Raw genomic sequence first — 27,067 nt, 5'->3', positions numbered from 1 at the left:
TACCTGAGGGTCAGCTTGTTCTCTTAGGACAAAGGTTCCCAGTCTTGGGTTTCCAGATGGTCTTGGACTAAAACTCCCAGAAGTCTTCACCGCTATCTATGCTGGCTTGGAATTCTAGGAGTTGTTGTCCAAGAACATCTGGAGACTCAAGGCTTGGAATTAAGAGGATTGTCTCCAAACCAGTGGTTGTTCAGTGTTCATCCTCCAGATGTTCTGGATTTTGACTCCAAGAAGTCCCAGCCACCATGGTCTATGGCAAGGGATTCTTGGAAGAGAAACAGCAAACATCTGGAGGACCCACATTTGGGAAGGGTTGCTTTGCATCCGAAGTGGACGACCTGTGAGGAACGAGGGACCTTCTTCAACCTCTCTGGAAGGTCATACCTGCCCATTTCTTGAAAATGGACTTTTCCAGAGGATTCACAGGGCCAGTTGTGTTCTAGATAAAGGATGAAAGGGTTGAGTTTCATTGTATGAACTGCTCAGAGAGAATGGGAAGTAGTCCAGGCAAAGAGACAGATGTGCAATTTACATGCCATTGAGGTAAAGGCAGGATGAGGAATGTTATATTTTTTAGCTACAGATCCCAGAACTGCCCCTCCCAAAGACTCAGGGGGTTCTGGACTTTGTAGTCCAATTGAGATCCTTCTTTGCGAAAAGGATCTCACCGATTTGCAATCTTTTGTCTTCCAAGGAGCCTGTGGAACTGCAAAGCAATTCAAAAATAATTATGTTGTTCCCAATCGATTAACTCACTTCTTGCTTTGATTAAATACCAAAAGAGATACAGAGGAAACCAACACGGCGTATCGAAGTGTAGTCATTTGTCACAGCTACTATTTTTAACTGTCTCCACCTTTGCTCTCCCCTCCACCCCATACTGTGATAACTGTATTAACTAATCTGTTGAATGAGGTAATTAATAACAGGGGAAGGTTGGGCTGTTTTCCATGCTTAACAGAAGTCTATGAACCAGTTCAGAGACAAAATGGGTGCTAAGAGGGGAGTTGGATAATGCAGGGGCCTTGACAAGAAAGGATGGAAGGAGGACTCCAACCGTCCCTTCAACCTGACAAAATTTCTTCACCTCATGAATGGACAAGCTTCCATTTGCATCAAAAGGGAAACTTTCATTGCTGTCAAAACAGTTATTCTGGGGAGAAGAGAGCAGGACACCAAAACAACACTTTCTGGACCTTGGAGGTCATGCTTTCAGCAGTGTTCAACACACCTGTATATAGAAAACAGGTTTCTTTTTGTGCGGCTAAGCCCCCCCTCCCAGCATTTACCCAAGGACTGGCCCATTCAAATACAGTGGTGCCTCGCATAGCGAGGTTAATCCGTTCCGGATTAACCTTCGCTATGCGAAAACATCGCTAAACGGAAATAAAAAAGCCATAGAAACGCATTGAACTTCGTTCAATGCGTTCCTATGGCTTGAAAACTCACCGTTAAGCGATGTTGTCCCATAGCGCCGCCATTTTCGCGCCCTCGGTAAGTGAGGGCAGGGCGCGAAAATGCGGCGCGGACCTTCCGGCGGCCATTTTGGAACCACCGATCAGCTGTTCTCCCCCGCTTCGTTTTGCGAAGATCGCTAAGCGAATCGCTTAGCGATCATCGCAAAGCGAAAAATCGCCATAGGGGCCATCGCTGAGCGAATGCTCCAGCGATGGCCCGGACCCCCTCGCTATGCGAATTCATCGCATAGCGAAGCACTCGCTAAGCGAGGCACCACTGTATTTGAAAGGCAGTCCTATAGAGCAGTGGTCCCCAACCTTGGGCCTCCAGATGTTCTAGGACTTCAACTCCCAGAAATCCTGGCCAGCAGAGGTGGTGATGAAGGCTTCTGGAAGGCTTCTGAGAACAGATGCTGCCCCTCCTGTAGAGGAGGGGCAGGATCTGTTCTCAATCATCCCAGAGGGCAGGGCATGTAATAATGGGCTCAGGTTACAGGAGGTCAGAATTTGGCTGAATATCAGGAAAAACCTCTTAACTGTTAGAGCAGTACGTCAATGGAACCAGTGATCTCGTGAGGTAGTGAGTGCTCCAACATTGGCAGGACCCTTTTCAGTTCGAGGGCCAGATCGGATTTCAGAGACAGAATCATAATTCTAGAATTGCAAAGCTGGAAGAGATCTTATAGACCCTGGAGTCCAGCCCTTGTCAAGGAGGCTCCGTGGGGAATTGAACTCACAACTTCTGGCTCCTCAGCCAGAGACCTCAACCACTGAGCTATCTGGCAGTTCAGTCTAGTGGAAGCAAGGCCACAGGTTAAACGGAGGGGCACCCGCAATACTGGCATCGTTTGGAGAAGCCATTCAAGCCATTCTGAATGAGAAGATGTGTGCCAAAGCTGGGAAGCCATGAGTCAAGGGGGTCTGGTCTTCTGGAAAAACCCAGAGGGCCAGCTAGGGGCAGAGATGCTCAGGGGCCTCCGCCCTGATTTTGTGCAATGATGGAGAACCTTGTGTCCTCCACATGCCCTAAACCAGTGGTCCCCAACCTTGGGCCTCCAGATGTTCTTGGACTACAACTGCCAGAAACCTTCACCAGCACCTCTGCTGGTCAGGATTTCTGGGAGTTGAAGTCCAAGAACATCTGGAGGCCCAAGGTTGGGGACCATTGCCCTAAACTACAAATCACAGAATCCCCTGCCATTGCACAGGGAGGAGTCTCCTTCCTCCACGTTGCCGTGAGAGAGCTACTCAAAGGGCAGAAGAGGAAAGGAGAACTAAGCCCAAAGGAACGGCCGTTGGCTGAACCTTTCAGCTCACACGCACACAACATCTGGTTTTCGCCTCGCCCTCTCGGGACAACGAGGAAGAACATCAATAGAGAGGTTGCCTGGGCAGGTTGCTTCTCTCTCTCCTCTCCTCCCAATATGCCATTCTGTTTCAGCTTCCTTGACGTGGCCGACTCTGACAGCAATCACCACCTGTTTGCAGGATGAGGGGAACTGATTGCCGGAAAGCTTTTCCTCCATCCCTCAAAAGGTAATCGGTCCTGTCAACTTTGACAACCCATAGCCATTTGTTTGGCGAGAACAATCCTTCTCCCCCCCCCTCCAGCATGCAGACAACGTTGAATCAGGCTCTCTCTCTCCTGTCCAGGTCTCTCCCACCCACCCCTTCACCCCTGTCTCAGCTCTTCAATTTGGATTCATTCCGAGGAGCAGGCAGACAGACGCCCGCAGCCTCCAAAGTTTCTTTGGTGGGAAAAGGCTGGACTTGAATTTAGAACTTGAAAAACTTCTTGTCTCCCAGAATCCTCCGGCCAGCAGGGCCAAGTTCTTCCTGGAAGCAACTCGGACTTGGAGAACAAAGGTGTAAACTCTTTGAACCCAAGTGCTGAATCTAATTTCAAACACTTTCTTGGAGAGCACAATCCTGTGCTCTGTAGGACTGAAGGAAAAAGCGTGAGAGCCAACGTGTAAGTAACTAAGGAGCCAAGTCATTAATGTAGGAGTTACTGCAAACTCGCATGCTACCTGTAGTAGATTTTGGTGGGAGGGATTTTTCTGGGTTGTGGCTGCTGTCAATCTATCCACCAGTAACCAATTGTTCCTTCTCTGCCTCTGATTCAAAGAGAGCCCCGTCTCTCTGCTCTGAGTCTTTTCCCCCTCTCTTTTACTCAGCTGCTTGTTGGAAGCAGTCTGATGAGTCTGTTGAGGCCTGTTGCTGAAAGCAGTCACGTTTGTTTTCAGTTTCCTCTTCACTGTAAGTAAATGAGACCTTTTATTCCTTCTCCTAATAACTTCTCAGAGCGAGTTACTGAGACTTTAAGTGCTGGTTGATAAGAAAAAGGGGGTAGACTGCTCTGCGGGAACTTGAAGCAAATTCTATTGTGTGAATCCCTGCACTTCTGCTATGCAGGTAGAGGAATTTTACCCCAAATCCAAAACTCTGCAACAATTAAGCCTTGGGGGGAGTTATTTTAACCTTTGGCAATGGGGTGAAGCTGTAGAGAAGATGGGATTAGCGCATCTAATGTACTCCAAATTATTCTTCCTACACCCATCTTCTGGGACACTCAAGGACAGTAAAATGATGGAGAGGAATGTCTGAGCCTGGGAATTTCTGGAACCCGAGAAGCCGAGAGAGCCATCAGGTGGTGGAAACTCTCAGTTGGTTCAGAGAAGAGGGACATGGAAGAAGTCTCCTCAAAGGATGTGAGGACTGTGAAAACATTTGGGCCTCTCCTGGGCCTTAGAATCCAACCACTGGATTGCTTCTGACATCTGTGAAGAAGCAGCTCAGAAATGAAAATGCACACACTCTGTTCTGAAAGACTGTGAGATATTTCGGCTGAGCTCCATAAAGGGAAAACATGCATGGGAATCATCCAGAACCACAACCAAACAGGAATGGTCATAGTTCTGGGTTATAGGAACTATAACCTACTATAGAAGTAGGAACGCCTACTCCTACCTAGATCTACTCGGATCACCCGCATGAGCCAGGAGGGGAGGCTGAGGAGCCTAACGCCGTGGGAGGCCCGGAAGGAAAGGATACGAAACTGGGCCTTCTCGGCGGTGGCTCCTTGCCTCTGGAATAACCTTCCTCTGGGGATTTGTGCGGCCCCTACGCTGGGCACTTTCAAGAGTCAATTAAAAACATGGTTATATGTTCAGGCCTTCCCTCCTGTCAATATTTAACTCTCTCTTTTATTTTTTTTTCTCCTTTTCTTTCTTATTGTTCTATTATTGTATGTGTTCTAATTGATTTTAATATCCGTATGTTTTACAATAAATACTTTTATTGGAAGCCACCCAGAGTGGTCAACCAGACCAGATGGGCAGGATACAAATCAAATAAATAAATAAATAAATATATCTGGAGTAGTCTTCAGAAATCAGCTACAGAGATGGGTGAGTGTCATTCCATCATCTCACAGTATCTTCCCATCGTCTTGCTGTTAGAACAACATGCAGCCTCCAAACACACACACACACAAACTGGGGGAAGCCCGTAGAATCCCTTTTCTTGAATATCCCCTCTGGACCCCATTCAACGGCTTTGCCAAAGTGGGCTCAAGAGTTAGTGGAGTGTAATGGTTAGATTTCTGGACCCAGATTTAGGAGACCTGGTTTCTAGTCTTCACTGAGCCATGAAACACATCGGGTGACCTCAGTCCAGTCCCTCTCTTTCTCCTTCTCTGCCTGATCTACATCACCAGGTTCTTACAGGAAGGAAGACAGCCCCCTCTGCTACCTCGAACTCAGCCAAATAGGTGCAACAAAAATAAATAAACATATGGATTTGAAAGTGGGCTTCCAATCACTTTGGAAGTAACTATTGTTCTTCTCAGATCACTAGTGTGGTGTAGTGGGTAGAGTAATGGAGTAGGACTCAGCAGACCTGGGTTCGAATCCTGGCTTGGCCCAGGAAACTCAATGGGGCTGTGGAACAGGTAAGACCCACTCCTTAAATATCTCACTTACCTTGAAAGGCCAATTAGGGTCACTATAAGTCAGTTTGGACTTGACGGCACAGAAAAACAACGACAATTGTTCTTCACAAAACATTATGGAGGCCGTTTTGTTTGCTTTATATTATTTATCTTCTGGCCCTTTTCTCCCCTTCTCCTACCACCAACGTCTATTATTTTTCTCTAACGGCTCTATAGGTTACCATCTCACCATCTGCCATTTGACAAAGCACCAGGAACCCCTTAAGTCAATATTTGGGTTTAAAAAGAAAATGAGAATAGAAAAAAGGGGAAGAAAAAAAAATCTCTCTGTTGGACGCCAGTGCTAAAACCCGCAATGCTATGTTTTAATGAAACATTCTCCTTAAAGCTCTGTCTTTTACCCATTGTTAGATGGCTCCTTATTTCACCTGCCAGCAGTGGCTTATTTGCTATCTGCGCTGCTCCATAAATATGTATTTTCCTGGAGAAAACGGCTAATAGCGTCCCATCGGAAAAGACACGCCGCTCCTGGCCAAAGTCAAGATATTCTGCAGCGCAGAGAAAAAAGCTGAAGGCAACCAGGTTGAGATGTCTGATGCTGTTTTCGAGACAAAACACGCAGAGTTGCTGAAGGCAGTCCCTGATAAAAGACGGGGGGTTCGAATAGTGAAGAAGTAGCAGACATCAGAGTCTCACAGGGTTCTTCCACAGTCACAAAGGAAATGCAAAACAAGTGTGAGAAAAAAAAGAGAACAGATCTTGCCCTTCCTTGGAATGATCCTGCCCTTCCTCTGTATCATCCTGGAGTGCAGGACATGTCATAACAGGCTCAAGTGACAGGAAGCCAGATTTAGGCTGAATATCAGGAAAAACCTCTTAACTGTTAGAGCAGTACGACAAGGGAACCCATGACCTCAGGAGGTTGCGAGTGCTCTGACGTTGGAGGCTCTCAAGAGAAAATGGGTCAACCCTCCGTCCGATCTGCTTTGATTTAGATTCCTGCCTGGAGAAAGGCGTGGGACTTGATGGCCTTATAGGCTCCTTCCAACGCCATGATTCTATGATATGCCCAAACAAACATCTGTAAAAACGCTTTACAAAATGCAAAATGTGTTGTATCCTAAAATAGGCATTCTGGTACATAAGGCGTCTCGCTCTTAACGGCATCATAAAACTCAGAGAAGTATACGGGACCCATTGAATACACAGAGGAGGGCATGGCGGAATTTCTGCACGAACGCTTCGTGTAAATCCTTGGAAGCGAGGCTGGTGCGTTTTAATAACCTGCCCTGGGTTTTGCTTCACGTTACTGTGGTTTCAAATATTTATTCTTGGATGCTGTCATAAAATTAATTAAATTATTCTAAAAATGAATACAGCTCAAAGAGGTGCGAAATACCAAGGAAACCTGCATGTCTCTACGTACATGCATCTCAGCGGAGAGGCATGGACGGCATCTATCTGGTTTGAAATGGGGGCCCAAAGAAAATGCCCTAAGCCTTGGAGACACACCGCGGAGAAAAGCCACTCGCAACTGTATGCCCGTCTCGATTATCCTTCTGTTCTGTACGACCCGGGAAAGGTCCCCCAAGGGTGAGATCTGTGGGCGGTCTAGTGAACCTTGGCCGGTGAGTCCTTTTAGTCAGGCATCTTAATATGGAATTGAACTCCTGGCTTTAAACTCCCACTCGCGGAAAATGGAACAGCCATAAAATGCTTTCAGCCTTCTGGCAACATCTTGGGTCAAACAGGCCTGCCCTGCAATCAGATGTGCGTTGTTGTTGCTGTTTTTAAAGTGGTACAGTTCACACAACAGCCTCCTCCTCATAGTCACAGTTTATTGCAAGCAAAGTGAACTCAGGGCAGAGAACACGCAAGAGGAAATAATAATAATAATAATAATAATAATAATAATAAGAATAAGAAGAAGAAGAAGAAGAAGAAGAAGAAGAAGAAGAAGAAGAATAGTAGTAGTAGTAGTTGTTGCTGTTGCCGTCGCTGTCAACAACAACAACAATAATAAAAAAGTAATGATAATGATGATGATGATGATGATGATAATGATAATGAAAAATGATAATGATAATGATAATACTAATACTAATACTAATACTACTAATACTACTAATACTACTAATACTAATACTAATACTAATACTACTAATACTACTAATACTAATACTAATACTAATACTACTAATACTAATACCAATACTACTAATACTAATACTAATACTAATACTACTACTACTACTACTACTACTACTAATAATAATAATAATAATACTAATACTAATACTAATACTAATACTAATACTAATACTAATACTAATAATAATACTAATACTAATAATAATAATAATAATAATAATAATAATAATAATAATAATAATAATAATAATAATAATAATAATAATAATAATAATAATAATAATAATAATAATAATAATAATGTAAGTGTACCACTGTGTGGCGGTCTCCCTGCTATTTCTGAGATTTTAAGATAGCTCTCTCTCTCTCTGTCTCTCCCTGTGTTTTCTGTGCTGTCAAGTCAGCACGGAATTATAGCACTCCTGGGGGTTTTCCAAGGTAAGAGAGATATTTAAGGAGTGTTTTTGCCAGTTCCACTCCCACAATGAGTTTCTGTGGCTGAACAGGGATTCAAACCCTGGTTTCCTGAGTCCTCGTCTGTCATTCTATCCACTACTACACCACACCGGGTATCAAACCCTAAGTACAACATGCTGTAACAATCCAAATAAAGTATTAACTTTAAAAAAAATCCCTCTAACTGAGACGCTCTTAAACATTTAATATGTCCTGATTAAAAACTTTCTGAAGTAGCAAGACCAACTGGTGTGCATTCAGAATTTTGGAAAACGGCCCAGATGGGAACAAATATCATTTGACTAAGGACCTGTCGTTATGCGCTATCAAGTTGGAATTGACTTACTGTGACCCTAATAGGGCTTTCAAAGTAAGCGAGATATTTAAAGAGCAATTTTACTAGTTCCAGTCCCCCAGTGAGTTTCCACGGCTGACTATGGATTCATCGAATCATGGAATCAGAGAATAAATGAATTGGAAGGGGTTTAGAAAGGGTGGTTTGGGGGTGGCAAAGAACTCGAACCCAGGTTCCTCTTTGGGTACGCACAAACAAAAACATACAGGACGGTGCCATACATCAGATCAAGCCACTGGGCCATCTGGCAGGGGTGATCTGGTTTTTTTTTATGAATAATTCTTTCCTAGCCCTCTCTGGAGATCCTTGGTATTCCCTGATCATCTCCCATCAGCAATACGGAAAGATGTCTTACACTGAGTCAGATCCTCAGGCCACGTATCCCAGTGTTGCCAACTTTGGCTGCCAGTAGCTCTCCAGGTTTCCAGCCCTACCTGGAGATACTTCCGCAGAGCCACCCGTCCAAGTATTGACCAGGCCTGACTCTGCTTAGCTTCCAAAATCAGACAAAATCAGTCACGTTCAAAGGGACATGGTGGAGTTCTTGCCTTCTACCATGACCTTTTCTTTTAGGCACTTTTCTTCATTCCTAGTTTACTGCAAGAAGAGAAAAAGAAGCCTCTTTTGGGGGTGGGGGTGGAGGAAGAGCAAAGGAAGGAAGGAGATAATGCAAAATTCTTTGATTGCATACAATACCTCCCATACCATTGGAAACATAGAAGCTGTAATGGGACAAATGGACCCATCACGGCTCATGTGACCCCAAAAGATGCTCCCATTAGGAGAAGAGGAATCCAGTCTTTCCAACCCAGCCTCCCCAAGCCCTTTTGTTTCTCCATCACCTAAGCATCTTTCATTGTCCTCATGTCAGGGATCATTTAGGCAAGCCAGCCGTGATGCACCAGAACAGGTGGTCTTTTAATTGCCATTTAGGCGGCTAATCTCTCTTTGACCTTACAGAACAGGGGTGCTTTTCTTAATTCAGAAGGATAAATGGAAGCCCTTTTCGTGTCCAAATAAAAGATGTATTATCAGGCTCTTCTTGCTACAGTTCTACCGGCTACATAGTGTTAGAGAAAACTGAACAGACCATTCTTGAACAAGGGCTTCTGGATGGAACTGGGAGTCAGGTATGTGGCTGCTACCACCATTTTTGCTGAAGTTGTGGTGACAAACCCATACTTTTCATTATGCATGGATGATTTGTTCTACTTTCTTTTAGCTTGGCTGTTTTATGAGTCCTTCCATTTAGTTCCCTCATTTTTGGACCCTGGCTTCCACTCTCCAACAAGACAGCAAAGTAGCTGTCACCAAAACATGCAATTTTTCAAGGTTTGATCCTACAGCAGCACATTTATTTTTTTAAAAAAATATATATATATATCAGATATGTATTTTCTCTTCAACTTCTGCATGCACATTCCAATTGCTTCACTGCAGCATTCAGAAAATGGCAGGATCTTGCAAAAGAACTGGATCGCCTCTCCCCATTTCACTATGGGGCAGCCTTGTCTAGAAATGCCCATGGGACATTATTCTCTGCTCCGCTGACATCAAAACCAGTGGCCCTCATGCACGTAGCATTAGAATATTCCATATGGTTGAAGTACGTTGATATTCCTGCAAATGCTGTGATTCCACTCTGTAGAATCATTGGATCTATATATGGGAGTGCCCCACGCCTACTGGGGTCTTCTAAGTCCTTTTCCAAATTACAAACCCCAGGACTCTCCAGAATGGAGCCATGAGAGTGGAAGTGATGAGAAACTGACATAATGATAGAACACAGATACATTTTTATTCTGATGGGAGCAAGTGGAGAATCCAGAAACTAGAGAAGAGTGTGATCTGAACTTCACAGAAACTGTCCATGGTGCTGAACCTATTTTGCAGTTGGGGCTGACTGCTTTGCGTACTTAAAATTCAGATTAAAACCCAGGGTAAAAGCCCCCCCTGTGAAATCGGAGGTCCTAGACTCCACCAGAGGAGTATTCAAAGTCAACAGTGGATGGGATCAGCCTCCAACAACATCCTGGCCACACCAACCACTGACTGAGTGTTGAGAATGGAGGACCAGGGAAAAAGAAAGAGAGAGAGAGAAGAGGATTAGCAAAATCTAAATAAATTCCAAGCTTGTTTGAGCTGACTTGAATATTTCCACCCACCCACAAAACGTCCATTTCCTTGCTAGCAGGAACAGACATTTCAACTCCTTCATGCCCCATTGCACCTCGAGTCAATTAGACCTTCATCACTGTGAGAGACATAAAAGCATTTCACAAGAGTTAGCTGGGGCCTGGGGTCCCAAAGGAGAGGATGAGCACCTGTGACCCCCTCCCTTCCAAGCAGCTCATTCCTTTTCTCTATGCAAAGCCACTTGCCTTTTCTCTTAAGGGTCTGTAATCAACTTGGAAGAAAACGGGGGCACTTAGCTAACAAACCTATCATCTGTCTCTAACAGGCTTTTCGAATAAAGCAGTCTCAGTGGCAGATTAATTCTGGATCCGCTTAAAAGCAGGGATACAGGCAGGGCCACAGCAGGGGGTTTTTTCGCTTTCACTTCCTCCCGCGTGCCATCTGGGCATAGTGCCGAGAGAGGCGGTGGCGTGGATAACTCTGCTGACTACCAGCTGTAGCAGTCTCCTGTTTTCCTTCTCCCTCTCCTTCTCAGGGACTGAGAGAGCAAATGTCTCCATTACCCAAGGGAAGAAATCTAGCTATTGGTAGCACAAGGCTACCAGTAGCACTGGGGCATTCTTGCCCTCCTTTTCCTCCTTGTTACTCACCCGGTGCAGAACAAGAGGAGTGGGAAGGGAGGTTCCTTAGCTCTGGTGGTCTGGTTATGTGCCATCAAGTCACTCCTGATATATGGCGAGCCCAGTCCTTAGTAATGGTTACCTAGAGATTTGAACCCACCAACATTTAATTTTTATGAATTAGAAGTGGATGCCCAGCAACCTTCAGTTGATGGGGGGGGGACGAAACCCATGGAGGGTCTCATAGAATGGAAGGACTCCAGATCTATCCGACATTCTGCTCCTTGTGTTGGGAGGAAGAAATATGGTGTCATGGTGCCTAGCATGCCACACAATGCATTTCCAGTCTCCCTTAGTATGGTATCATTCCCTGATTCCTTCTCTCTCCTTGTCTGTGTATCACAGGGTGGAAAGCATGTAGCCTGCAGGCCTCTAGGAGCTTATTCGGGAACCCTCTCCAAGCTCCCTGGATCATGCTGAAGCACCCAACCCCAAAACAGTAGGGTCAAAATCCCATTTAGAGAAAGCCAATTCCAATTCCTCCTCTGTGAATTTTTTTTCAGAACCTGGAGGCCATTTTCCAACCCCAAGATCCTTCAAAGTTTATCTTAAAGTGATCTTCAGCCATATCTGATTTTCGTTTGGAGAGGGCAACATGATCCTTGATGGATCTTCCAGAGCTTGACCACACTTGGTGTAGCTAAGGGGATCTGCTTCTTTTCTTGATCAGATAGTAATCCATGACTGGCTAGGTCTATCCAACCAAACCAGAAAGTAAAGCAGTTCCAGAAGAACATGGAAGAGGAACACGACAGCTGGAAACAAAGATGAAGAGATGACAGAGTGTGGTAGCGTGCCGAGGGGGGGGGCAACCACTAGACTCCCCAGTGAATGAAGCAAAGAGACAATATTGATTGTAGAAAAATTATATTGAATCAAGTTTGCAGCAAGGTTCATACATACAGCATAGTCCTTATTCAGTCCTTTGGTTATACACGGCAATATCAATAGGTTCAGTCCATTAATCAGTCCAGTAAATCTTTGTCCTTGTTAAATCCGTCTGACAGCATTCCTCCAATCCACACCACAAGGTTGAATGCTGGAACTGCTGGCTTTATTCCACCTTCAGCCTATCGTTGGTTTCCTTACACAGCTGTTACAAGTTTTACTGCATATCTTGTTCCTTCACAGCTGTCTAAATCATTATTTTATAGTATTTCTATGATTCTTACAAATACAGCATTTATAAATTCTTACATATGGTTTTACAAAACTGTATTAACAATTCTACTCAGGTTCTTATCAGACCTGTCAAGACAGAAAGAACCAAGAGCCATGGCTAGAGACCATTGAGTTGGGGTTGCAGCCACCAATACCCTACTTATTTTCCACTCATAAAAATGCCCACCCTATTTCCAGTGGTGCTCAAGAAAAGCAGCTTTGAATTCATAGTTCCCATGGTTTTCTGAGAATCATTCACCAGCTTTTAATGGCACACAGAAAAGTAGAAATGAAGAGGCACTATAGACAAAGGCATTTTACAACACAAAATTGTCATGCTCAAGCAAACAGACCAAAACCTGGCCACGGAACGTAGCATACAATTTTCTGTAACTGTTATTCTGGAGAAAGCAACTATGCACAGAAAAAAAAAACTGTTAACAGAATATGAGATAAATGTCATTGAATAGATTATTTGCTGGAGAGAGAGAGAGAGAGAGAGAGAGAAACAGATGTCCAGCTGTCTCTCTTATCTGGTCTCTGACAAGAGAGAACTGCTCAAGTAGGCGGGGTAAAAATACTGAACTGAGAAGTCTTAGCCTCTCTACTGGTGAGTCATCAAATCACACCTGCAGCAGCATTTTCAATCTTTTCCAAATGCAACTGGGGGAAATAAACATATGATCCCATTTTCCATGGAGGAATATCCCATCTTGGGATACTGAGAATTACTTCAAATTTTGGCCAAGTCCAATGAAATAGGAGCTAGACCTAAAACGGAAAAAGGATTTGTGCAACAGACTCCAACTTGGGAGAGGGCACTGAATGTAGCTGTCCAAGGTGCTGAACTGATTCGGTGATTCACCTGCTGAATAGCTCAGTGGCTTAGGTCTTTGACTGAGGCACAAGAGAATGGGAGTTCAGTTCCCCACTGAGCCTCCTCAACAGGGGCTTGATTTGATAATCTATAGGCCAACTTCGAGCTCTGCAGTTCTAGGATTATTGCTAGAAATGCTGGATAGTTTAGCAATTTGGACATCTGGCCGTGGTTGGGGCTGGACCTGATCATGATCCATAGGGTTCCCTTCCAGCTGTGCAGTTCAATGATGATGATGATCATTCAGCAGCTTGGAGATCTCCTGTAAAGTTTGAGTTAAAACCCGGACCACACTCATTGCTCCTCCTCCACTTGCCCTACAAACATAGACTCACCAAACACCACTAGTTCACATCTGTGGTGCCCAAGCCTCCATAAGGAGTGCTTAGCACTCAGTCAGAGAGTTCGACAGGCAACTTACCTACCACCTTTGTGCTGAGGCAAGTCTCAAGACCTCAGCAGTGCATAGCGTAAGCCCCCTGAACAAGTCTGACCTTTAAAAAACACTTTACTTTTACCCAGTACTTTGCAAGTAAAGACACATGGGCTTTGTGATTCCTTAGAACTCTTCATGATAACTAGTTTGTGGCTCTCTCCACCTTCCTGGATTTAGCCAGACCCTGCTGTTCAAGAGACCAGTCTTTTTGTAACAATTTTTATAGTTATTTTTATTAGAAAAACAGTTTCATAAAATCAGTTTATATTAAGCTTTACCACAAGGAACATATTCAAAGATCATTACAGTTAAATAAAATAACTAATCCTCATTAAAATAATAAACACTACTATGCTGGGCTAAGGTGGGCTAGCCCCACGTCATGCTTTCTCTTCACTAACATTCTTTCTCCTTCAAGCCACATGCTCAAAACATCCAGTTCTTTTTCTCTCCCATCATCATGGAATCGAACTTCTCCCACATAACCCATCATCCATTTTCTACATTCTCTAACTCCTCCCTCCTTCTTGACACTTCATGGCTGTTAACCAATTAGCCTCTAGGGGCTGTAACACCTTCCTCCACCCTCAATGCCCATGAAGATCCAGGTGTTTTATCTCTTTTCCAATTAGCTCGGAATGTTGAGTCTTTCACGGGCTCCTTGGTCCGACCTTCAGCTTTATCTCGAACCATGCTGTACTGGTCTTCAGAAAAACACTCTTATAGCGTTTAGAAAAACACATTCCAATATCTCTCAAATCATCTTCACACAGAACCCATCTGACTCTATCTTACATTTTTCTGACTACATATCCCACACTGCTTCAACTTCATGACAACATCTATTTGCACCAACCCAATCTTTAGGTCCAGGAAAAACCCTGGTACAAATGGTGACTCTCTCCTCTCCTCTCTTTTACAATCGGTGCACTTAGATTGCGAACTTCAGAAAAAGGCAGACATCCAAGTAGAAAAAAAATATTATAAAATTCAGGTTCAGATTTGGGCAGTACAAAATTGGTGAGTTCACATCAAAATTCACCCCAATTGCTTTTTCACCCATTAGTCTTTTAGACAAGTTTGCTACCTAATGGTTGAACAACTAGCCTTAGCAGAGCCATTGTATGGATTTGGGTAGTGTAATTTTATACATTCACATAAAAATTCTTACCAGCAGATTTTGAACTCCACACTTAAGACAAGCAACCTGGGTTCCAACTAATGGAACTATGGATTTTAACCACATCAAATCTTTCCCTTATAGCTCCATCTCAACTTCTTTCCCAGAACACCTGTGATTTCCCTTTATGTCTTGAAAAAAAAATGAAGCTGGTTTCTATAGTCTTGATAGAAAGAGCCTGTTTACATCCGAGACTTACTGTGAAAAGAAGCAATGATTGCCCTGAGAATTTCCACACTGTCAGATTCTGAGAAGATGCACAGATGTGAAAGGTGCACAGTTTTTAAAAAGGACACACAATGATGCTTTAGTTAAATGTGAGAAGTCTGTGAGTGAGGCACAATGTGAAAACATGTAGGCTGTGGTAAGTACAACACTTCCTTTGTCTGCTCAGTAAGGCTTTGTGAGATAAAAATAGAAATGAAACGTAAAGTCACACATTGATATGCCATTAATAAAATTAATTACATACTGAAAATACATGGGAAAACCTCCTGAAGAGTAGATGGGGCACGAGTCTGCTAGTCTGCTTTTCAAGTGCTTAAAGGATTACTTAAGAATGAAGTGTGTTGGCTTTATCAGACTAAAGGTCAATCTAGACCTGCATTCCAGCCCAAGATGATGACTAGAGTGCAAAGAATATCAGAAAAGAAATAAGGCCAGTGGTTAATCTCCACCACGTCGATACTCAGAAGTACATCAGAACTCAAAGCATCAAGAAGCAATTTTTAGAGGATAGTGCGTGCAATCCTTCAAACTACAGAAGCTGTTGTCTAAAGCACCCACCGCTTTTCCAAGTGTCCTGTTGCATTGTTCTGTGGGTGTAGCAGGAATGACATAATCACCACCAGCAGGCGGTTGCTGTCAATAAATGTCCCTACTTTGATTTCAGGTTGGGGGCAACTTGGTCTCCTTGTGTGTGAGTTGCGCCCAACCTGAAGTCAAAGAGGGGACTCTTTCATTAGTGGCTGCCAATGAGGGCGAGTTGTGCAACAGAATTTGGGCCACTCTCTTTTGCATATGGAGGTTCTATCAATTATTCAAGGTAATACCTGTACATTTCCCCTGGACTTTAAAGCTACTCAAACTGGTGTCTGCCGCTATGTTCATACCATTGGTAGAATTTCATCAGTGTAGAGATAAGTGCAAAGCAAAGACAGCTAGTTTAATAGATTTGTGGAGGATATTTTTTGTAGACATTTTGTGACACCAGCAGACAACTGGTCCTTCAGATTCCTCAATGGCTGTTATGGTGCACATTATTTTGATGATGGAATTGTAGTATAATGTCGCTGGTCCTATTATGACATAGATGCTCTTCAACTAAATTGAGTGGATTAGCACACCAAATTAAATTAAAGCAAAGCATTTACTGACCTAATGGGGCCCAGCAAAGGCACAGAGAAAAGGCATGGAGAACAACCAACGAAGCAGCAGGGAAGGAACCAAGCACCACAAGAAGACTGTAATTGTGCAATTACTTTTCTATACCGTAGTGAATTGGGACAAGGCTGTAGAGGCAGAGGTCAGGGGATCCATGCTGCACTGTGGAGAAGAGCCAGCCTGAGTAGCCTTGGACAAGATGCACAGTCCCAGAATGTTTCCAGAAGAATCATGGAATAATTGGCCACGATTGCTCCTGCTCCACTCGCCCTAAGAACATAGGGCAAATGGAGGCCATTGAGTCCAACCCCCTGCCCAAGGCAGGAATCCAAGCCAAAGCAGATCTGATAAGATGGTTGTCCCACTTTCTCTTGAATTCCTCCACCACTGAAAGGCTCTCCACCTGCCGAGGTAAATGGTTCCATTGTCGCACTGCTCTAACAGCTAAGAAGATTTTCCTGATACTCAACCAAAATCTGGTGTCATGTAGCTTGAACCCATTATTAAGTGTCCAGCATGCTAGGATGACCGAGAACAGATCCTGTCCCTCCTCTGTAGGACTACCTTTCAAGTATTTTAAAATGTCTTTTCTCAAGGCTAAGTATGCCCAGCTATTTCAGTTGGAGGAGATGGTGAACCATTTTGGAGTGCTCTGTGTCTAGGTAACTCTATCAGGTTAGATTCAACTCGAGAAGACATACTGTATTTTTCCATGTATAAGACTGTACTTTTGTCTAAAATCTTTAGACTAAAAATTGAGGGTCTATACATAGAAGTAAGCTCAGGAGAGAACAAAAATAAGTGGAGGGGAATGCAGGGATCAAAGTGATCCTGCAGGGTTGTGATCCCTGCTTTCCCCTCCACTGACTAAGCCCTACTTAGATTTCTTAATTTTGGGTTAGAAAAGGGGTCTTATACACAGGAAAAATATGGTAATCAAGTGTTTTTAATCACTGAAAGTGCGGAGTGCTTTTGAATCCTCATGAAACCTATCAGAAAATGAAGTAATTACTTTTGGATCAACCTTAGGTTCTTTTCCTTCCGTTTCCAGAAAAACGTAGCCCAGATCTTGGGAAATGCAGCCCACTGGCTTACAAAGACTTTGCAAACTGAGCAAAGATGAAGTAAATAAACCAATGAGTGATCCGTAGAAGTTGACAGAAAGGTTACTGTTGGGAGCCTGCCCTGGTACTGCAAAGGTCATCAAAATGAGATAAAGCCAAACCGTGTACCTTTCTTCTCTGGCCTTTCGCATTTTTTCCAAAAGGTGCTGTCCATCCTTTATCAAAAACCAAATGCTCCCATAATCTCCTGGAGGGTAAATTTCTGCTCTGTTCCAGCCCAGCTCCCTGCTCGGTACAGAAGGCTGCCTTCTGATCTTTCGAGATGGGTGAGAGCGCGTGGGCGGATGTTGAGAATCAAAAGCCTCCGTCACGGATCTTAAAAGACAACAACTCCCTTCTTTTCTCTCTCGCAGAAAAAAAATGCCAGCAACTCGACGGAGTTACCCACTCAGTATTTCTCAAGAGTTCAGCAGGGTGTGAAAGACCCAGTCCCACGGATGTAAATTATCTGCAACGTTTGGAAAGGTTTCTGAATGCCACATGAAGAAATCAACCTGGTGGTGGTGGGTGGGGAAGAAGTGTTCGGGTTCTACATATGAGCTAAATTTCACACGAGCTGCATCACGACTGTATAATTGGACAGAGACACCTCTTTGCTCCTACATTTCTCAGCTGCCGGCATGCACTAAAACTCAGACTGAGGCTGCTACTATTTCCAACATAGAACATCACTCAGTGGCGAAAACCCTATTATACTGAACTCTATGCTAGAGAGTTCAATCGCTGTAGTTTAGAGCAGTGTGCTAAAGTACTCTAACAGAGAATGTTCCTGGAACTACAAGTCCCAGAATTCCATGGGGCAGATCCATGGCAGTTCAGGCGGTATTCAATGGCTGCATCTATCTAGTATAGATAAAATCCTTTTGCAACTGGCATCCAGCCAGAGGTAGCCCGTCCTTGTGGCCTGCCAGGTGAAAAATAAATAAATAAAGGAAAGCCTTCCTTTGACTCCACTCAGAAAGGGATTTTCAGTCCTGCCAGATGGAGGATCTTTATACCCCTGCCTCGCAGGACACGATATGTGGCCCTGGTTTGGCAGACTGAGTTTACAGCTATCACGAGGTTTGGGTTCATTTACTTGCAGAGATGCTTTGAGGGGTAAAACAGAAGCAAAACCTCAATCCATTGCAAAGAGAAGGAGAGATTTTATGAGACTTACCAAAAAGCAGGAATCTCAACAGCTTCTTCTCAAGAGATCAGGGACCTGTGAAAGAAGGAAGAAGACCATTTCAATAAATAAATAAATAAAGCCAGTGCTTTATGGAGAGACAGATATAGCAAGGTTTCAGAGAGATTCAGGTTGGCAGGAGCGATTCCATCCCACCACAGTAGCTATAAGGCTTAAAAGGGACTGTGTACATACAGGGATTTCTTCACTCAATTTCCAAGCTAAGGAATATGCTTCCAACACAAGAATGAGCTGCTCTTCTCCCTCCAGGCAAGAACCTTTTAATTCAAGCAAGCTTTTGGCAATGGGCATCCCGCTGAGGAGGAAGCTCTTAACAGGTGGGCCTTCTGCACTTTTAAACAGAATTGATGTGCTTTCAAATTACTTTTCATTCCTGTGGGTTATCAGAATACGGCGACCAGAAAATCCGGTTGCCTTTTTGCACCAGGATAACAGTGCTGGTGTAAATCTCGGTAGCGAATCGAGCCAAATCAAGGCTGAAGTTTTATTTGCAACCTCGCAAGCTGTCTGTAGCTTATGTGACTTGGAAGAACTTTTCAGAGCTAGGGCGATTGTCTAACTGCCCAGCACTAACACATCGTTTCTTCCAGCCCTTGGATTCAAAGAGAGCCCTCCCTCTCTGCTGAGGGCTCTCTCTCTTTTTCATCAGTTAGTGGCAGTTGTTTGTATGCTGTTGATCTGTTCAGCTGGTTGCCAAGTACATGTGCAGCAGAGAAAGCAGCACGCCTAACCCTGTGATTTCAAGCAACTATAAACAAAGAAATGTTTTATTTATCCTTTCTCCTCCAAATGTTTCAGAGTGAGTTACTGAGACTTTAAGTGCCAGTTAATGAGAAAAGGGTGAGGACTCTGGGAAATGTGTAGCTATTCTCTCCTATGGATCTCCGTACTTCTACTGTATAACATTTTTTTTTTGCAACAGTCAGGGTAGGCATTTGCTGTTGCATTCCAAGTTATGTGACTTGGTACACCACAGGAAATGCCTGTGCTGGCTTCTTGACTTGCAGCCATTCCCTGCAAGGTTTTAAGCAAATTGTATAAGGTAAGTGGGTTCATAGGATTTCAGCCAGTTTGTCTGCTTGTGTTTTAGGACCACAACACTTTCTGTTTTTATTAACACCCTTTTCTTTCATCTCCTTCCAAGCTGCCTTAAGTCCCAGTTTTGAGAAAAAGGTGGGCTAGACAAATAAATGCTGACTAAATATAGATTCCTGTACCAGGTATAACTATCAGCTATTGTTACTGCTAAGATTCAATTCACCGTTGTAATGGCTTGTGTTGCTGATCTTTCCCTTAGACTGTCATGTCATAGCATGAAGACCCCTCACCCTGCATTTATTACTGTGATTCTCCAAAAAATCAAAAATATAGGATCTATAGGACAGAAGACAAAAACAACCTCACACTTTCCTTTTTCTCCTCATCACAGTGTTTCACTGTTGGATTTTGTTCATGAGATGGTTTTCTGATTTTTTAAAAAGTAATATTCATTTCTCCAGATGAATAAGATAATCTATTAGTCATCACCAATATGGCAGTATTGCAAAAATACTTCTCTTTAATCCTGTGAGCCAGGGATATGTGGGGAACAAGGAAAGACTGAGTCTCTCCAGAGTCTAAAAATGCTAATTCTTTCTGACGCTTAAAGAGGAAAAAAGATATCGCTGTAATTTATTTTATTTATTTATTTATTTGATTTTTACCCCGCCCCTCTAGACCATGTCTACTCGGGGCAGCTGTAAGGAAAGGTAGTGTGATAAACAAAGGATCTGGGGACTTAAAGCGCGCGCGCGCACACACACACACACACACACACACACACACACACACACACACACACACACACACACAGAGCAGTAGTTCTGTAACAGGCACCCTTTATAGAGCCTAAAGGGCAGTGAGACTACCACTCCCAGGAAGCATTGCGGCAGCTTCCTTCCTGGTACATTAACCACAGGGAGCGAGACTGGAACTTGGCCTCACAGCCCGAGATCTAGGCCCATCTCCAGGTGAGCAAAATGCAGGTGTCTGTAGGGATGGGTCTACGGGCTGGAACTCCCAGAATTCTGCCTGGGAAGAATTATGGGAAGTGGAGTCTGCAATAACAACAGCAACACGAATGGCATAGCCCCATTAAGGGACTCCAGAAGACACCAACATTCTGCCAGACGGAACAGAAAACAACAACAACAACAACAACAACAGCAACAACAACAACAACAACAACAACAACAACAACAACAACAACAACAACAACAACAACAACAACAACAACAACAACAACAACAACAACACATTCATGTACGACTGGAACACAATCTAGTCCTTTTGCTCGGCTGCGCTGAATCTGCTTCTTGAAGTATCTAAATCAGAGAACACAGAATCCTATTTTAGACAATGCTCCTGCTTTTCTCCTGCATCTGGTCACACCCAACGGCCCCATGCTGGATGAAGAGCAACCCATTTATTTATTTATTTATTTATTTATTTATTTATTTATTTATTTATTTATTTATTTATTTATTTATACATACATACATACATACATACATACATACATACATACATACATACATACATACATACATACATACATACATACATACATACATACCCCGCCCATCTAGTCAATAGACTACTCTGGGCGGCTAATTTGATGCACCAGCATGGATCCAGCCTCTGTCTTTATCTTTGCCATTCCTCCCTTTGTGCAGCCCAGATGGCAAAAAGTCGCACGGGGGGGGGGAGGGGAAGTGTGTAGAAAAGTGAGTGTGCCAGGGACGCCTTCCCCTGCCAGGTGGTGGTGAAATCACGCCTGGTGCAAGGAAATGAACCTCTTATGGCTTGGCTCTCTTTTCCTGCCTTGCCTTCCCCACCCCCTTTCTTTGAACTCCAGGAGGTGTAATAATTTGTTGAGATTGATCTCCCACTGAAACGGAGCAGATAAACTCAATTTAATTAATTCCATTTTGCCTCTTGCGAGGAAGGGTAAATGCTTTTCTTAGAAATGCAAACAGAGGGAAACCAGGCGATTCAGAGCCACATCGGGGCTGCCCGTTTCTAATCATGCCTCAAAGCAAATCGTGGACTCCCTGGCCGGTTTGCACCGACACTGTTTCCAGCGCTCCCAATACCTGCCTTTTGCTTTTCTTCAATGGCCTGCGTTTCAATCTGTACACAAAGCTCACTGGTTATTTATTCGTTATTTATTTCAAATATTTTTGCCCCTCGTTTCTCCTTGAAAGGTCCCGAGACGGCTATAAAAATGGACAAATCTGAGGTAGCGGAAGAATGTTGGGCCCTAGATCAACTCAAACCTGAACTCTCTGTAGAGGCAAAAATGTTGAAGCTGAGGCTCTCCTCATGAGTGGACAGGATTCTCTAGAAGAGACAATAATGCTGAGAAAAGTAGAAGGCAGCAGGAAAAGAGGAGGACCAAATATGAGATGGACTGGCTCTCTATAGGAAACCATCGGCCTGAGTTTGCCAAATCTGAGGCGGCCAGTTGAGGACAGCCCATTTTGTACATCGCTCATCATAGGGTCAACGTAAGTCGGAATCAAGTTGATGGCACATAATGGCAAAGAGTCAAAGAGGAATCAGAGAAGAACGCTTTTTTCTTCAACAGATACGGTGCTTAACGGATCTTGATTGAGCATTCTGGCCGGGGGCTGTGTTGGCATGGCTTGTGAGGAGAATATAGTCGTCGGTTACCCTTGCGTGGGAATCCAAGAGACCTTCAGCATATTGGATGGCACCATTAGCTCACTTTGGTCTCTCCATAAATATTAAAATCAGTTGATTAGGTGAAGGACTTAATCTCCCTTGGAATTTCAACAGATACTGAAGTCCTTTTATGTCAGGTTTGAAGCAAGGAGAAACATATATCTGATGAGACCAGACCTGCACGGGGGAAAAAAAAAAATCACTCTTGCCTGCCAAAAGGAGTGCTCAGAATGATTGTGTGTGTGTGTGTGTGTGTGTGTGTGTGTGTGTGTGTGTGTGTGTGTGTGTGTGTGTCCCTGCGTGCATGCATTAAGAGTGGTCTTAACCAACCAGATAGGCGGGATATTAAATAAATAAATAAATAAATAAATAAATAAATAAATAAATAAATAAATGAATGAATGAATGAATGAATGAATGAATGAATGAATGAATGAATGAATGAATAAATAAATAAATAAATAAATAAATAAATAAATAAATAAATAAATAAAATTATGAAACACCGGCTGAAATCCTGTTGCTCAAGATAGTAAATCAAACCAAAGCAGGCCCACTGAATCAAGGGGGACAGGGTGAGACGGGTCATTCCTATAGGCCTACTCTAACTGTGACTTACTTTGGCATATTCCAATGTTAACGGATGGAAAGTTGTTTTTGTAGTTAGGAACAGAACTTGGAAAAAGTTATTTTTTTAAAAAAAGTTACATTTCTCCGAATCCTACAAGCACAGGATGGCCACTAAGTAAACCCAATGGAGGATTCTGGGAGTTGTGAGCCCAAGAGGTAACTTGTCTTGTTAGTTCTCTAAAAACACTCACCTAATTTTAGGAGAAAGCTTACACACATCCTGCTTTAAAATCAACCAACATACTACACATGAACACCAAATCACGAGTCTTCCCTTGTCAAGTCTAGCCCTGGGGGTGGGGGACCCACCATGCCACCCCAAAAGCACAAGCATTCTCAAAATAAGGAGGTGGTGGTGGTGGCCAGCAGTGACACCCCACCACAGGAGCATAGGAGCTAATGGATGATAGTTAATGACAACCACGTACCCCAATCTTTGGCCAGGATTCTGGGCCCTGTGGAGCATCAAGGTAGCATCTGTTTTTTCCACTAGCTAGTGTAGCTTCGCACACCATGTAGGAAAGAGCATTTGAGTATCCGGCTCCCCGGACAAATTATCAAAATCGTACAGCTGAACACGGACAAGCTGTTACCCAAGACAGCTCAAGATCTGAAACAGTGAGAGAAATTATTTATATATATATATATATATATATATATATATATATATATATATATATATATATATATATATATATATATATATATATATATATATTCTTTAGGGTAGATTTAACACAATTAACATGTTACCTTTTTTGATTTATTTAATTAAAGGCCTGTGCATCACTGTCCCAGTTCTCTGTTTTCACAAAATAAAGCCAACACTCAGCAGTTTTCGGCGGGCTAATGAATGGCTGGGTTGCTCATTTTCCAGAGACGAGGGTTGTCAGTAGAAATGGGAAGGCTTTTACTCTGTTAACCTTGCCACTTATCGCAATGCTTTTTTTATGTTCGCAGGCTCTTCAGGTGGCAGGCAAAGGCCTCTTTTAAGCAAGTAAGATGGATTAGCTCCCAAATTGCCTGCCCACAGCTCTTGCATTGCATTACAGCACCAGGAGCAATGCCCTAAACACACAGAGAGAGAGAGAGAGAGAGAAAGAGAAAGAGAGAGAGAGAGAGAGAGAGAGAGAGAGGCTCCTCTTACAGAATATATTCTGTTGTGTGTGTGTTTTGAAATATTTTTTTTAATAGACCCATAAAATGTAGCTGGATCCTTCAGTGCTTGGAAGTTGACCGTCTCATGTGATCCTCAACTTGTAATGGTCCAGTCTGGGTTCATCTAAGAATATGATGAATGTATGCAAGATGTCTAGATCTATATTCCACGCACCCCAGTTTTCTGAGTCTCCCCCATGCCATGACTGTGACGGAGATCTCTTCCTGCATCCGTGAGGTCTTTGGGCTTTCCCCAAAGACAAGAGATCAGTTCCATTGTCCCCTTCTCCCATCTCTTTTGGTGTCTATTTCGTGCCCACTGTCATCCACAGGAGACTGCCAAATTAATGTCCTTCCTGGTCAATCCAGTACAGGAAAGCTTCAGATACTGCTGTTGTTCTTGCGTGCTGTCAAGCTGCCTCCGATGTACGGCGACCCTGTTAATAAACAATCCCAAAAATATCTTGTCATCAACAACCCAGCTCAGATCCTGCCAACCCAAGCCTGTGGCTTCTCTTAAGGAGTCAGTCCATCTCATGCTTGGTCTTCCTCTTTTCCAGCTGGTTTCACTGTTTCCAAGCATTATCGTCTTTTGATACGAGTCTGTCTTCTCACAATGTGCTCAAAGTAAGACATCTGTCAGTTTTGCCATTTTTGCCTCTAGAGATAGTTTAGGCTTGTCTTTCAGACAGTCCAGGGTACCCAAAAAGCTCTTCTGCAGCACAGCATTTCAGACAAATCAGTGGGTTTTTTTTTTTGTCAGATTTCTTAACTGTCCAGCTTTCACATCCACACATCATCATCACCATTACAAGACACAAACAGATTCTACAAAGAACGGGAGAACATGAGCATCCCAACAGGCTGAGCTAAAGATCTGTCTGCCCTCCATTAGGGTCCGAAGCCAACCTTAAAGTCCAACTAGAGTAGACCCAAGGGAAGATCCTCTGAATGGTTTAAGTCTACATTGAACACAAACCCCACTCAGTCAACTGGGTCAATTAGAGAGGGGGCTTTTGGAATGCAAAGCTGCTGAGCATCTCCCAGGCGGACCTCTGAGACCAGGAGAGGAGAAACCAGAAGAAGAACACAATTTCTTTCGACCACCATTTCTGTCTCTTTCTTCAGATGTTGGCTGGGAGGAGTAGGAGCACCTCTTCGGTCCCATCACCTCCTGCGAGTCTCCCCTGCACAACACGAGCAACGCTTCCTTCAACCCAACCTTCACCAAACCAATCTCTCTCTCCCTTCTACTGTGGTGCCTCGCTTAACTATTACCTCGTTAAATGACTAAACCGCTATACGATGACTGTTTTGCGATCGCTTTTGCAATTGCAAAACGATGTTTTAATAGGCAAAATTCACTTCCCGACTATCGGTTCCCTGCTTCGGGAACCGATTTTTCGCTAGACAATGTTTTTAAAACAGCTGATCGGCGGCTTCAAAATGGCCGTCCGATGTAAAACGGCTCCCCGCTGTGTTTTTGGACGGATTCCTCGCTTTACAGGCACCGAAAACGGCCGCCCCTATGGGGGATCTTCACTGGACGGTGAATTATTCAGCCCATTGGAATGCACTGAACAGGTTTTCGATGCGTTTCAATGGGATTTTTTAATTAGTTTAACGAGGATTTTGCTCTACCGTGATTTCGCTGGAACAGATTATCCTCGTTAGGCGAGGCACCACTGTAGTTTGCAGTCAACAACAAAGCTCCTATGTATTTGATCCCTGGTCCCAGGGCTGGATGGACACCACCTGGCAACATCCTGGGGTTCCATGCCATTTTGCATGTACATCAACATGACATTATGTCCTCTTTTATAATCTCAGGTCTGGAAGGGATACTTCGGCTCATCGGGATCCGGTCCCTGTCAAGGAAGCCCAGTGGGGAACTGGACTTCCAACCTCTGGCTCTGCAGCCAGATGCCTAAACCACAGAGCTATATCTTGCAGTTCACTGTACAGCCCCACTTCACATCTGACACCAACATCTGCCAGTAGTGGAATGTGGCAAAACCACTCTGTATTCTGCAGATATAATACTCTCCCAGTTTTTTTGCATTTTTGCATCTTCGCAGCCGACCCTACCTGTTCCGTGAGCTAGCATTTCTGGGGGATTACAGAGGAACTCATACTTAGCACTCTCTCTCCCATCTCTCTGTCTCTTAGTGTGAAATTGTACACAGGTTCTCTGCTGAGTACAATTACTGGGTGTGCAACTCCTGTAATCTGGCTAATACAGTTAAGTATGCTGGAGATTAAGGGATTTGAGCTTGCGAAGTCAGGTTTATCCAGCCAGGCCTCATTTAAGGCATCAGGGAACACAAAAAGACCTCAGTTTCAAAGTCCGAGGCAGCTAAGCAATTTCTGCCTTGGCAATAGGAGGCTCACAGAGAAGATCCCATCTTTCATCTTGCGGGCTTCAGCCACTGCCAAGGATACAGCTGTCTAGATTTGCCAGGAATCCTCCATTGATCTCGTACCTGGGCCGGCTCAAATGCCAACCCTCCCCTGCTCCAGTTTGGCCCAAGGGGAAGAACTTTAGAAGTGCCAGCTTGCATGCACTTAGGTAAAACGTGGTCTGGTTCTGTTCTGCTGCCTGTGAGGGGTGTTCCTTGCCTCTCCTGAAATAGTAAAATGAGCAAAATCCACACAGGCTGCAATCCAAATCTTGAGATCCAGATGGGCAGAGGCCCCTCGGTCAAAGATAGGCCAGTTGCTGGGGTTTAAGGTTCAACGTGCATTGTTTTTATTGGCAGAAAGGGCCTTATCCTGGTACAGACCTTCTCTGCCAGCTGGTCTCAGATCTGCAGGCGAAGCCATCTCCCAGCAAAGGGTGCTGACGAGCACTGGCCAGCAAACGAATGAAAGAGAGGGTAGCCCGAGGGATGGACCTCCTCCAGGCTAGTCTAGAGACCGACTCGGTGCATCATTATTCCTCGAGGATGGCATGTTTTTGCTGAATAGCAGAAGCTAATATTTGTGACCACACGACGCAAGGATATATAGTGTATTG

At 43.8% G+C, this 27,067-nt stretch overlaps 1 protein-coding gene across 2 annotated transcripts in view; it reads right to left on the bottom strand.

Moving 5' to 3' along the window:
* The window catches only part of LINGO1 (leucine rich repeat and Ig domain containing 1), a 489,212-nt gene that overhangs the window by 322,041 nt on the left and 140,104 nt on the right, over positions 1-27,067 (bottom strand). For both annotated transcript variants that reach the window (XM_072981826.2, XM_078380922.1), the window contains exon 3: positions 18,508-18,552. The gene's annotated coding sequence lies outside the window, so the exon portion shown is untranslated. The remainder of the gene's footprint in view (positions 1-18,507; positions 18,553-27,067) is intronic.

This window comes from Pogona vitticeps, chromosome 12, assembly GCF_051106095.1.
Source record: "Pogona vitticeps strain Pit_001003342236 chromosome 12, PviZW2.1, whole genome shotgun sequence".
Classification (NCBI taxonomy): Eukaryota; Metazoa; Chordata; class Lepidosauria; order Squamata; family Agamidae; genus Pogona; species Pogona vitticeps.
Note: the sequence above shows the minus strand (reverse complement) of the source record. Positions and strands in the feature narration are given on the sequence as shown.